Source organism: Suncus etruscus, chromosome 10 (genome assembly GCF_024139225.1).
Source record: "Suncus etruscus isolate mSunEtr1 chromosome 10, mSunEtr1.pri.cur, whole genome shotgun sequence".
NCBI classification, from domain to species: domain Eukaryota; kingdom Metazoa; phylum Chordata; class Mammalia; order Eulipotyphla; family Soricidae; genus Suncus; species Suncus etruscus.
Window position 1 is genome coordinate 19,851,029 of NC_064857.1, and position 11,894 is coordinate 19,862,922.

Below are 11,894 nucleotides of genomic sequence, written 5' to 3' on the forward strand. Positions count from 1 at the left end.
ATCTTGATTGTTTCCAGATTCTGGCTATTGTATATAGCACTGTAAACAATATAGGCGTGAGGAAGGCATTTTTGTATTGAGTTATTGTGTTTCTAGAATATATCCCTAGGAGTGGTATGTCTGGATCAAATGGGAGCTCAATTTCCAGTTTTTTGAGGAATCTCCATATTGTTTATTATAAAAGCTGGAGTAGGTGGCATTCCCAGCAGCAGTGAATGAGAATTCTTTTTTCTCCACATCCCCCACCAGCACTAATTGTTCTTGTTCTTTGTGATGCACACACCCTTTTTTACATGTAAAAGGCCTACCTAGACTGGATATGGGAAGATAGGTACTTTTTTTCTGTCACTGGACCCTCCCTTCTTGGATTGTGTTGGTCAATAAAGAGAGGTCCGGGCCAGAGAGATAGCATGGAGGTAAAGCATTTGCCTTTAATGCAGAAGGTCATTGGTTCGAATCCCGGCATCCCGTATCGTCCCCCCAAGCCTGCCAAGAGTGATTTCTGAGCATAGAGCCAAAAGTAACCCCTGAGCGATGGGTGTGATCCAAAACCAAAGGGAGGGAGGGAGGAAGGGAGGGAGGGAGGGAGGGAGGGAGAGAGAGAGAGAGAGAGAGAGAGAGAGAGAGAGAGAGAGAGAGAGAGAGAGAGAGAGAGAGAGAGAGAGAGAGAGAGAGAGAGAGAGAGAGAGAGAGAGAGAGAGAAAGAGAGCAGTTTGGGGGCCGGGCGGTGGCGCTAAAGGTAAGGTGCCTGCCTCGCCTGCGCTAGCCTTGGACGGACCAAGGTTCGATCCCCCGGTGTCCCATATGGTCCCCCAAGCCAGGAGCAACTTCTGAGCACATAGCCTGAGCATTACCGGGTGTGGCCCAAAAACAAAAACAAAAACAAAAAACAAAAACAAAAACAAAAAAAAACAAAACAAAAAAAAAAAAGAGAGCAGTTTGGTGGCCTCTGGACCACAAGGTTGGAAGCCACCCCATCTTCATGCTTTTCTACTTTTATGAGTGTTCTGGATTGTTAATCCTTGTGGCAAAACTGCTTCAGACCCATTCTGAGATTGGATTACAGCAGGAAAGACTTTACAATACCTGTCCTCTGCAGCTAAGACAGACGTTAAAGAACAGGAAGCAGCTGACCTACCACATAAAATGACACTCTATATAAGTTAAACCACTGTATATAGCTGGGCTATGTCCATTTTTGTAGGAAGAATTTGTTGACTCTCTGAGAGGATCCTCTGCCAATCCCATCTTCAGTGATTTTCTTTGTATTTGCCCTCTTTTTTCTTTCCTTTCTTGTAAGGATTTGGCAAACATGCTTATGGTTGGCAGCATGCCACTTGGAACAGTTTTGTGATTGACATAAACACTCAAGAACTGCTGTGGGAAGGTCTGCCTTCCTAAAGCATTGCTCAGTCTTAGTCCCAGGTACATTGGCTATTACAGTCCCAGATTCCATTCAGTCCCCATTCTACACACTATCAAGTTACTATTTCTATACTTTTTTTTTTTATTTCCACCTCACTGTTACTTCAGGGACCAGTAAACTCTTCTGTTTCATGTTTAACCACGATTTTTACTTTAGTCTCAGGAGTCTAATTATCAATTTAGAATTCCCACCTGAAGAAAATAAGAACTTGAGGCTGGAGTAATAGAACAGTTATTATGGCTTTTGCCTTGCAAGTAGCCAACCCAAGTTCAAATGCCAGGATCCCACATGTTCTACTATGTATTGCTACGCATAATGAATGTAGAGTTAGGAGTTACCCCTAAGCATTGCCAAGTATGACCCACAAAAATGCAAATAATAATAATAATAATAGAACTTTCCCACTAATGTTTTTTTATTCTCCCATGCAGTTTGTTTTCAAATCAGGTTTGCTACCTATACTGTTTCATGTATCCAAATAGCTTCAGTGATCAGACCTAAAATAAGATGAATTTAACATAAAGCATGGCCTGACCCTTCCTCCTAGTGCTCCTGCCTTCACTTAATAACTATGGACTTTGGATAAGTTAATTTAACATGAATATTAGATTTAATCAACCTATATACCATTTTTGCCGGTGTATAAGACGACAGGGCATATAAGACGACCCCCTAATTTTGCAGTTAAAACATAGGTTTAGGCCTATATTTGCTGTATCAGACAGAATGTTCCTGTGCTGCAACTGTATGTACCACAGTGAGCCAATCACAACAAGCAAAGGTTCAAAGGTTAGACTGTAATAGACTTCCTCTATGACTGGCCAATCTGAGCAGGCTTTTTACAGTGTAGATTCGGGTCCAGAACACTGTCTAATTTGCATGCATAAAAGGCCTGCTTGGATTGGCTGAGTTAGAGAGGAGGTCCGAGCAGCCTGGCAGTGATTGGTGCAGGATCGAGTTGGAAAATTCGTTTTGTGGCAATATTCAGAATTTTCATTTAGCGGCATATTGAAGCATTTTTCACGATATACTTGGCGTATAAGACGACCCCCGATTTTTGGTTGACTTTTTTTGTTTGTTTGTTTCAAAAGTTGTCTTATACGCCAGAAAATACGGTAAATGGACTTTTAGTAATGATTGCCTGTTGATTATAATAGGAATTAAATAATTCAAAAGTTATTTACTGAACTAGAATATGTGTTAAGTGGTAGAGCATATGCCTTATATGTATGGAGTTGCGATTTATTAAATCCTGCACCATACGCCCAGCCCTACATTGTACTGGTTAGGCATATTGACTGTTGGGCATATACCTAGCCCTAAATTATGCTGATTATAATCCTCCAAAGCACTGTGGTGACAATCAAATACTTGTTGAGTTTATAGGCAGCTTATGTATTCATGAGTAAATTGAATACTTTTCCCCTAATAGGATTTTTGTTCTTAAAGGAATCATAAATAATAAATACATGTGTAAGATAGATTCAGATATTAGAAAAATTTTAAGAAAATGTAATGGAAAGCCACAGGGATTCTTTTCATTGTTGTTGTTTTTTTCTTAATTTAAGTTACTTTTGTTCAGAAATAGTTGAGCGAATTCCAAAATGTACAAGAAAGATTTAGGCCAGAGAGGTAGCACAGTACATAAGACATTTGCCTTTCATGTGGTGGGTTCCATCCCCAATACTCTTTATGATTATCTAAGCATTGCCAGATTGGTTTCTGAGTTCAGAGTCAGGAATAAATCAGAGCACTGCTAAGTGGGGCATTCCCCAAAAAGAATAAAAGGAGTTATTTCAAGTTGATATACTGATAATCACTGAAATGAAGTGTGCAAATGATGCTGTTTTGGATTGAATACTTTGTTAGTACGTTTTTGTTGTTGTTGTTGTTGCTTTGGTTTTTTGCTTTTCCCCGTTTTTTGGGTCACACCTGGTGGTACTCAGGGGTTACTCCTGGCACTGCACTCAGAAATCGCTCCTGGCAGTCTCGGGGACCATATGAGATGTTGGGAAATTCAACTCAGGCTGGTCCTGTATAAGGCAAATGACCTACCCTGTGCTATTGCTCTGGCCGTTGAATACTTTGTAATAGTAGCATTTGGGTCTTATGGTAGGCCTTTCTGAGAGTTAAATTTAAAAATGTTCCAAGACCAAACAGTTGTATGATCACTAAGTAGTAATTCCAAAGCCAATGACGACAGAATCGATACCCAATCTACAAGCTAGACACAGAGGGAACCACTTATACTAGCAGCCCGGGGGTCTCCAAGGGGGGTATGGGATGCATTCTGGGAATGGGGGTGCAGGGAGGACAACTTTGGTGGTGAGAATCCCCATGATTCTATGACAATATGTATCTAAAATATTACCGTGAAAATTATAGAATCCACTTTGGTCAAAATAAAAAGTATCATTATAAAAACAAACAAACAAACAAACAAAAAAGCAATGATAAAGGCACATTCATGGAAAGAAAATAGTGTAACAGCTTGATCTCTCAAACTCACCTTCTCCCAGACCAGTGGTCGGAACCCTTTTTTTTTTTTCCAACTGAGCCAAATCTCGCCAAAATTACGATTGAAATTTATTTTGAGAGCCACATTTGGGGGGGGGGTTGTTTTTGTTTGTTTGTTTGTTTGTTTGTTTGTTTTTGCAGCGCTCAGGGGTTACTCCTGGCTCTATGCTCAGAAATCGCTCCTGGCAGACCCAGGGGACCACATGGAATGCTGGGACTCGAACCACTGACCTTCTGCATGAGAGGCAAAGGCCTTACCTCCATGCTATCTCTCCGGCCCCGAGAGCCACATTTTTAAAACCGAAAATACATAGGATGGTACACTGTTTTTAGTTTCAATAAGTTTTTATTGAGAATATTCTGCATGCAAGTTATCCACATAGGTCAAGAGGATACAAATAGCACAATTAATAAAACAAAAACTTTACAACGATATTATTTATCGATAATGTTAAAATCCATAAAATTTGCCTTACAATGTAGAGAAAATTACATCCTGACAATGACTGACAAAGTCACAAACACTAATGTGAACATTGGCTTTGCATTTTTTAAATCCAGAAATTGCATTTCAAAGTTGCCAATGTCAATATTCAAGGGAGAAAAATTTAATTCCATTACAGTGGCATCCAGAGGTTTTTTTTAAACAAAGGCCAACGTTACGTTGCTGTTTCTGAAATCCTGAAACCTCTTGAGAAAAGCTTCCCTCATATTTAAAAGTGCTGTTTTAAAATAGGTAATGTCAATATCAGAATTATTTTCTTGGCGATGTTTCAACAGGCTTGGAAGGTAAATAAAAGTTTCTCTGTCAAAATCTTGAGCAAAAACAGATAATTTGTTTTCAAACGAAATAATTTCTAATATCGAAAAAAATTGTTTCCTTTCCCCTGTAGTTTATCATTAAGTTGATTTAGATGTGAAGTAACATCCACCATGAAATACAGTTTTTGAATCCACTGATCATTTGTTAATTCTGGATAGTGAACACCCTTCTCAAGGAAAAATGCTTTGATTTTTGATAGTAAGTAAGCAAAACGTTTCAAAACGTTTTCTCTTGATAACCAAAAGGTGCTGAAAATTTGAAACCCTACAATATGGAGATGAAACAGGTAAAAGAGAAAAACCTTTTAACAATCTTTAAAAGCAAGAACAGTGTTCCAGAGAAAAGTAGTGATTTCACTGAAAGGAAAAAAAATCTATTGACACTTTAGTGTGTGCTGCAAGAAACCAAACTAAAATACACACGAAACCAAAAATGGTACTTTGTTAAAGCGATATATATGATATACCATATGATATATCATAAAGGAATTATGATAGAGTACCTGAAACATTTTAAAAATAATTTTTTATTTAAGCATATTTGTTTTTTTAAGATGTTTTATTTTTTTATTTTTTTCCATTTTTTTCTCTTTATTTGAATATCTTGATTACATAAATGATTGTGATAAGGTTTCAGTCATATAAAGATCACCTCTCTTCACCAGTGCAACATTCCCGCCACCAAAGTCCCAAATCTCCCTCCATCCCACCCCACCCCCACCTGTACTCCAGACAGGCTTTCCAGTTCCCTCATTCATTCACTTGATTATGGTAGTTCTCAGTGTAGTTATTTCTATAACTGTGCTCATCACTCTTGTGGTGAGCTTCATGGAGTGAGCTGGTGTTCCAGCTCTCCTCTAATTGTCTCTGAGGATTGTTACAAAAATGACTTTTATTTTTCTTAAAACCCATAGATGAGTGAGACTATTCTGCATCTCTCTCTCTCTCTGACTTATTTCACTGAGCATTATAGATTCCATGTACATCCATGTATAGGAAAATTTCATGACTTCATCTCTCCTGACGGCTGCATAATATTCCATTGTGTATATGTACCACAGTTTCTTTAGCCATTCGTCTGGTGAAGGGCATCTTGGTTGTTTCCAGAGCCTGGCTATTGTGAATAGTGCTGCAATAAATATAGGTGTGAGGAAGGGGTTTTTGTATTATATTCTTGTGCTCCTAGGGTATATCCCTAGGAGTGGAATAGCTGGGTCGAATGGGAGCTCAATTTCCAGTTTTTGAAGAAACCTCCATATCGCTTTCCATAGAGGCTGTACTAGACGGCATTCCCACCAGCAGTGGATAATAGTTCCTTTCTCTCCACATCCCCGCCAGCACTGATTGTTCTCATTCTTTGTGATGTGCGCCAATCTCTGTGGTGTGAGGTGGTATCTCATCGTTGTTTTGATTTGCATCTCTCTGATGATTAGTGACGAGGAGCATTTTTTCATGTGTCTTTTGGCCATTTGTATTTCTTTTTTGTCAAAGTGTCTGTTCATTTCTTCTCCCCATTTTTTGATGGGATTAGATGTCTTTTTTTTTGTAAAGTTCTGTCAGTGCCCTGTATATTTTGGATATTAGCCCCTTATCTGAAGGATGTTGGGTGAATAGTTTCTCCCACTCAGTGGGTGACTCTTGTATCCTGGGCACTATTTCTTTTGAGGTGCAGAAGCTTCTCAGTTTAATGTATTCCCATCTGTTAATCTCTGCTTCCACTTGTTTGGAAAGTGCAGTTTCCTCCTTGAAGATACCTTTAGTCTCAATGTCATGGAGTGTTTTACCGACGTGTTGTTCTATATACCTTATGGTATCTGGTCTGATATCAAGGTCTTTAATCCATTTGGATTTTACCTTCGTACATGATGTTAACTGAGGGTCTATGTTCGCTTTTTTGCAAGTCACTAACCAGTTCTGCCAGCACCACTTGTTGAAGAGATTTTCTCTGCTCCACTTAGGATTTCTTGCTCCTTTGTCAAAAACTTAGGTAATTGTATGCCTGGGGAATGTTCTCTGAAAACTCAAGCCTATTCCACTGATCTGAGGGTCTGTCTTTATTCCAATACCATGCTGTTTTAATAACTATTGCTTTGTAGTACAGTTTAAAGTTGGGGAAAGTAATGCCTCCCATTTTCCTTTTCCCTAGCAGTGCTTTAGCTATTCGAGGATGTTTATTGTTCCAGATGAACTTTATTTTTTTATTTTTTTTTATTTAAACACCTTGATTACATACATGATTGTGTTTGGGTTTCAGTCATAAAAGGAACACCACCCATCACCAGTGCAACATTCCCATCACCCAAGTCCCAAATCTCCCTTCTCCCCACCCAACCCCCGCCTGTACCCTAAACAGGCTCTACATTTCCCTCATACATTCTCAATATTAGGACAGTTCAAAATGTAGTTATTTCTCTAACTAAACTCATCACTCTTTGTGGGGAGCTTCCTGAGGTGAGCTGGAACTTCCAGCTCTTTTCTCTTTTGTGTCTGAAAATTATTATTACAAGGGTGTCTTTCATTTTTCTTAAAACCCATAGATGAGTGAGACCATTCTGCGTTTTTCTCTCTCTCTCTGACTTATTTCACTCAGCATAATAGATTCCATGTACATCCATGTATAGGAAAATTTCATGACTTCATCTCTCCTGACAGCTGCATAATATTCCATTGTGTATATGTACCACAGTTTCTTTAGCCATTCGTCTGTTGAAGGGCATCTTGGTTGTTTCCAGAGTCTTGCTATGGTAAATAGAGCTGCAATGAATATAGGTGTAAGGAAGGGGTTTTTGTATTGTATTTTTGTGTTCCTAGGGTATATTCCTAGGAGTGGTATAGCTGGATCGTACGGGGGCTCGATTTCCAGTTTTTGGAGGAATCTCCATATCGCTTTCCATAAAGGTTGAACTAGACAGCATTCCCACCAGCAGTGGATAAGAGTGCCTTTCTCTCCACATCCCCGCCAACACTGTTTATTCTCATTCTTTGTGATGTGTGCCATTCTCTGGGGTGTGAAGTGGTATCTCATCGTTGTTTTGATTTGCATCTCCCTGATGATTAGTGATGTGGAGCACTTTTTCATGTGTCTTGTGGCCATGTGTATTTCTTCTTTGTCAAAGTGTCTGTTCATTTCTTCTCCCCATTTTTTGATGGGATTAGATGTTTTTTTCTTGTAAAGTTCTGTCAGTGCCTTGTATATTTTGGAGATTAGCCCTTTATCTGATGGGTATTGGGTGAATAGTTTCTCCCACTCAGTGGGTGGCTCTTGTATCCTGGGCACTATTTCCTTTGAGGTGCAGAAGCTTCTCAGCTTAATATATTCCCATCTGTTAATCTCTGCTTTCACTTGCTTGGAGAGTGCAGTTTCCTCCTTGAAGATGCCTGTAATGTCCTGGAGTGTTTTGCCTATGTGCTGTTCTATATATCTTATGGTGTTGGGGCTGATATCGAGGTCTTTAATCCATTTGGATTTTACCTTTGTACATGATGTTAGCTGGGGGTCTAAGATTAATTTTTTGCAAGTGGCTATCCAATTGTGCCAACACCACTTGTTGAAGAGGCTTTCCCTGCTCCATTTAGGATTTCCTGCTCCTTTATCAAAAATTAGATGGTTGTATCTCTGGGGAACATTTTCTGAGTATTCAAGCCTATTCCACTGATCTGAGGACCTATCCTTATTCCAATACCATGCTGTTTTGATAACTGTTGCTTTGTAGTACAGTTTAAAGTTGGGAAAAGTAATTCCTCCCATATTCTTTTTCCCAATGATTGCTTTAGCTATTCGAGGGTGTTTATTGTTCCAAATGAATTTCAAAAGTGTCTGATCCACTTCTTTGAAGAATGTCATGGTTATCTTTAGAGGGATGGCATTAAATCTGTATAATGCCTTGGGGAGTATTGCCATTTTGATGATGTTAATCCTGCCAATCCATGAGCAGGGTATGCGTTTCCATTTCCGTGTGTCCTCTCTTATTTCTTGGAGCAGAGTTTTATAGTTTTCTTTGTATAGGTCCTTCACATATTTAGTCAAGTTGATTCCAAGATATTTGAGTTTGTGTGGCACTATTGTGAATGGGGTTGTTTTCTTAATGTCCATTTCATCCTTATTACTATTGGTATATAGAAAGGCCATTGATTTTTGTGTGTTAATTTTGTAGCCTGCCACCTTGCTATATGAGTCTATTGTTTCTAGAAGCTTTTTGATAGAGTCTTTAGGGTTTTCTAAGTAGAGTATCATGTCATCTGCAAACAGTGAGAGCTTGACTTCTTCCTTTCCTATCTGGATTCCCTTGATATCCTTTTCTTGCCTAATCGCTATAGCAAGTACTTCCAGTGCTATGGTGAATAGGAGTGGTGAGAGAGGACAGCCTTGTCTTGTGCCAGAATTTAGAGGGAAGGCTTTCAGTTTTTCTCCATTGAGGATAATATTTGCCACTGGCTTGTGGTAGATGGCCTTCACTATATTGAGAAAGGTTCCCTCCATTCCCATCTTGCTGAGAGTTTTGATCAAGAATGGGTGTTGGACCTTATCAAATGCTTTCTCTGCATCTATTGATATGATCATGTGGTTTTTATTTTTCTTGTTATTGATGTTGTGTATTATGTTGATAGATTTACGGATGTTAAACCAGCCTTGCATTCCTGGGATGAAACCTACTTGATCGTAGTGGATGATCTTCTTAACGAGGCATTGAATCCTATTTGCCAGGATTTTGTTGAGGATCTTTGCATCTGCATTCATCAGTGATATTGGTCTGTAATTTTCTTTTTTGGTAGCGTCTCTGTCTGGTTTAGGTATCAAGGTGATGTTGGCTTCATAAAAGCTATTTGGAAGTGTTTCTGTTTGTTCAATTTCATGAAAGAGTCTTGCCAAGATTGGCAGTAGTTCCTCTTGGAAAGTTTGATAGAATTCATTAGTGAATCCATCTGGACCTGGGCTTTTGTTTTTCGGCAGACATTTGATTACTGTTTTAATTTCATCAATGGTGATGGGGGTGTTTAGATATGCTACATCCTCTTCCTTCAACCCTGGAAGATTATAAGAGTCCAAGAATTTATCCATTTCTTCCAGGTTCTCATTTTTAGTGGCGTAGAGTTTTTCAAAGTAGTTTCTGATTACCCTTTGAATCTCTGTCATATCAGTAGTGATCTCTCCCTTTTCATTCCTGATACGAGTTATCAAGTTTCTCTCTCTCTCTTTCTTTGTTAGGTTTGCCAGTGGTCTATCAATCTTGTTTATTTTTTCAAAGAACCAACTTCTGCTTTCGTTGATCTTTCGGATTGTTTTTTGAGTTTCCAATTCGTTGATTTCTGCTCTCAGCTTTGTTATTTCCTACTGTCTTCCTATTCTTGGGTCCTTTTGTTGAGCATTTTCTAGTTCTATTAGCTGTGTCATTAAGCTACTCAGGTAAGCTCCTTCTTCCTTCCTGATGTGTGCTTGCAAAGCTATAAATTTTCCTCTCAGTACTGCTTTTGCTGTGTCCCATAAGTTCTGAGAGTTTGTGTCTTTATTGTCATTTGTTTCCAGGAACCTTTTTATTTCCTCCTTGATTTCATCTCGGACCCACTGGTTATTGAGCATGAGGCTGTTTAACTTCCAGGTGTTAAAGTGTTTCTTCTGAGTCCCTTTGGAGTTCACAAATAATTTCAGAGCCTTGTGGTCAGCGAAGGTAGTCTGCAAAATTTCTATCCTCTTGATCTTATGGAGGTATGTTTTATGTGCCAGCATGTAGTCTATCCTGGAGAATGTCCCATGTACATTGGAGAAGAATGTGTATCCAGGTTTCTGGGGATGGAGTGTCCTATATATATCCACTAGGCCTCTTTCTTCCATTTCTCTCCTCAGGTCTAGTATATTCTTGTTGGGTTTCAGTCTGGTTGACCTGTCCAGTGTTGACAAAGCCGTGTTAAGATCCCCCACAATTATTGTGTTGTTGTTGATATTATTTTTCAGATTTGTCAACAGTTGTATTAAATATTTTGCTGGCCCCTCATTCGGTGCATATATGTTTAGGAGAGTGAATTCTTCCTGCTCTACGTACCCCTTGATTAATATAAAATGTCCGTCTTTGTCCCTTACAACCTTCCTGAGTATAAAGTTTGCATTATCTGATATTAGTATGGCCACTCCAGCTTTTTTATGGGTGTTGTTTGCTTGGATAACTTTTCTCCAGCCTTTTATTTTGAGTCTATGTTTGTTCTGACTATTCAGGTGCGTTTCTTGTAGGCAGCAGAAGGTTGGATTGAGTTTTTTGATCCATTTAGCCACTCTGTGTCTCTTAACTGGTGCATTTAGTCCATTGACATTGAGAGAAAGAATTGTCCTGGGATTTAACGCCATCTTTATTTCAAAATTTGGTGTGTCTTTTGGGTAGTCTTGTCTTAGATTAGGTCTTTCAGTTTTTCTCTTAAGACTGGTTTTGTGTCTATGAAGTTTCTGAGCTGTTTTTTGTCTGTGAAACCATGTATTCTTCCATCAAACCGGAAAGTGAGTTTTGCTGGGTATAGTATTCTGGGTGAAGCATTCATTTCATTCAGTCTTGTCACAATATCCCACCACTGCTTTCTGGCATTGAGTGTTTCTGGTGACAGGTCTGCTGTAAATCTCAGGGAAGCTTGCTTGAACGTGATTTCCCCTTTTGATCTTGCTGTTTTCAGAATTCTGTCTCTATCTGTGGGATTTGTCATTGTGACTAGGATGTGTCTTGGGGTGGTTTTTCTGGGGTCTCTTTTGGTTGGTACTCTTCGGGCATGCAGGATTTGATCACATATATTCTTTAGCTCTGGAAGTTTCTCTTTAATGATGTTCTTGACCATTGATTCTTCCTGGAAATTTTCTTCCTGGGTCTCTGGGACTCCAATGATTCTTAAGTTGTTTCTGTTGATCTTATCATAGACTTCTATTTTCGTCTGTTCCCATTCTTTGACTAATTTTTCCATTGTCTGCTCATTTGCTTTAAGTATTTTGTCCAATCTCTCCTGCTGTATGGAATTGTTATGTATCTCATCTTCCACAGCACCAAGTCTATTCTCAGCTTCTGATACCCTGTCCCAGAGCTTATCCATTTTGTCATTCACTTCGTTTACTGACTTTTACAGTCCTGTTAGTTGACATGTTATTTCAGTTTGGAGT